This window comes from Pteropus vampyrus, unplaced genomic scaffold (genome assembly GCF_000151845.1).
Source record: "Pteropus vampyrus isolate Shadow unplaced genomic scaffold, Pvam_2.0 Scaffold23, whole genome shotgun sequence".
In the NCBI taxonomy this organism is placed as follows: domain Eukaryota; kingdom Metazoa; phylum Chordata; class Mammalia; order Chiroptera; family Pteropodidae; genus Pteropus; species Pteropus vampyrus.
The window spans coordinates 844,807-847,317 of NW_011888804.1; the positions used below are offsets into that span (position 1 = coordinate 844,807).

At 35.4% G+C, this 2,511-nt stretch overlaps 2 protein-coding genes across 2 annotated transcripts in view; both read left to right on the top strand.

The window, feature by feature from the left end:
* ZCCHC8 (zinc finger CCHC-type containing 8) overlaps positions 1-2,511 on the top strand; it is an 11,550-nt gene that overhangs the window by 8,288 nt on the left and 751 nt on the right. The gene's annotated exons all lie outside the window — the stretch shown is intronic.
* The window catches only part of LOC105289374 (zinc finger CCHC domain-containing protein 8), a 19,075-nt gene continuing 17,302 nt past the window's right edge, over positions 739-2,511 (top strand). The window contains exon 1 of the mRNA XM_023528187.1: positions 739-812. The gene's annotated coding sequence lies outside the window, so the exon portion shown is untranslated. The remainder of the gene's footprint in view (positions 813-2,511) is intronic.

Here is a 2,511-nt window from a genome sequence, read left to right on the forward strand (position 1 = left end):
AAAAAAATAGTGTGCCCAAAGAAATCTGAGAAGTTTCACTATGTGAATATTAGAACATGGATTCATGTTTTAAAAATCAGAGTTATGTTTTCTGGGCTTTTTTAAATTAAAAATGAAGGTAAGTAGAATCTCTCAGATAAAGATCTTCACCTATTTATCCTCTGAGGTTGGAGAACAGTATTCTGATTAATTGAATTTTTTATCACCTTTAATTTTCACCTGTCACATTACAAATTTTTAAAGATTCAGGAAATGGAAGATACATTTAACAATAAAAACCTTACTAAATAATAAATTTTTGATTCAAGGTACACTTCAGAATTTTTTAGTGGTTTGAAGCCTGTGAGGGTCATATTATAAGTATTGACCAGTAATGTTATATATTTTTAATCTTTCTAGTTATCTGATTTCAAGATAAACTGAGGTCTGCCTTGCCAGTTTAAGTGTTGAAAGTTTCATTATTAATATTCATTAACACTAAAGTCATCGTGTATGCTAATGCTTCAGAAGATGTTTTTATATCTTTTTAAATTTTTAAACTTTCCCACTCTTGAAATTTCTTTCATAAACATTCCTACTTAGCTTAAGTCACCCTAATTATGACAGCAATGAATTCAAAATTTTACATACTGTAATAGTATGTATTAGAAAATAAAGTGAGTGTATTCAGATTGCTGATGTCTGAATTTTAACAAGAATTGGTTACCTTCGTAATGTGTTTTTCTTTGTATTAGCCATCCAGTGTTACGCTAGAAGAGGACCATAAAGTAGAAGAATCCTGTGCCATTAAAAACAACAAGGAAGCTTTTAGTGTAAGTTTGGACATTTTAGCTTTAGAATTCTGCAGATACCTGTTTCCTATCCTATGTCAATTGGGCAGCGTTTAAACGATACCGTGGAATAGTTATATGATATCAAATGATCACACATTCTTTTATTACATTTGTTATAAACAACAATGTAGACTCTACATATTATAGTTGGCTTTTTAATAACGATTTTATTGTGACCTGAGGCACAATAGACATTGTCTAGAGGACTTTATTTTTGTCCTGACTGACCTCTTTGTATTTATTTTCAAGAACCTGGGTGAAGATATAGAAAGCATACTTGTTGAATTTATAGATGTTCGAAGCTGAGAAGGATAAATAGTTAATATAACAAATGGCAGATAGGAAATATAAAATGTTGCCAGACTCAAATAATAGATGAAAAATAGAAGTTTAACGGGAATGAACCTACATTAAGCCTTTCAGTACTTATGCAAAATTCAGCAATGTCAAAAATGTCAATGCAACGTAGTTGTGTAATTTTGCAACTTATAATTTTCTGAAGGTGATGTAATTCTGGATTCTATTAAAGGAAAAGTCATTTTCATGTGTATGGAGTATTGTGCTCCACTGTGATATACCACAGTTTTAAAGAGGGAGCTGCAGGGATGATGAGCTCACAGATCTTGTTGAAAAGATTTACAAGGCATGTCACATCTCTGCCAATGTGATTAGGGGCTGTTATTTACAAAGGTATCATTTTAGATCACTCTGTATAGTACCTAGGGGCAGAACTAGGGCCAGTGATTGGATTGAATACAAAGAGGCACATTTCAACTCCACTTTTTGAAAGCGGGAATTGCTGTCAGAGATGTGAAAAATGAAATAAATGGTACCTCTCATGTTTTTAAAAAGCTAATTCCATGTTACTGCAGTCAAATAAAGAGAGATTTCATCAAGCACTTTAAAGAAGGATTTCTGAATTTGAACTAGATCACTTCGCATTTCCCTTCTAACCTGAGGTTCTGGGACTTAAAGTGGCACCCGCTTGGAAACTGGGAATTTTGCATAATTGTTAATTTTTTTCTTTAATAAAGACTAATAAATATTAAATGCTCTGTTCTACCAGAGACGATTCTAGTCGAAAACAGCTTAGACTAAGGTGATAACAGTGGCGATGATTCTAGGTTCCAGGGACGTAGCAATGAAGAAGAAAAAAGGCAAAGTCCTTATTCTCATTGCATTACATTCTAGTGGGGAAGGCAGTGCTCTGAAGAAAAATAAAGCAGGGGAAGAGTTAGAGAGTAACCGCGGGGCAGTTGGTTTGTTTAGTGAGCACTTCGTGACAGCCCCTCTGAGCCAGGACCTGGGGGAATTGAGGGAGTGAGCCCTACTGCAGTGCGCGTGAAGATACGCCAGGCAGTGGGGGAAAGTGGAAAGACATAAGGCGAAAGCGAAAGCAAAACGTGTTGCTAAACAGCCAGTGCTGTCCTAAGCTCGTTACAAATATTACTCATGAATCTCATGTTACAGATGAGGAAATAGACATGAAAGTTACGTAACTTGCCAGGTGCCCCTTAGCAAGTGGCAAAGCCAGGATTTGAATCTGCCTTCTGACTCCAGAGCGTATGATTTGAATCCTTATGTTGCCTTATAGACAATAGTGTGGACTTTGGATTTTACTCTGAGATGAGAGCCATTGGATGGTCTTAGGCAGAAATGTGACATGTTATGACCTGGT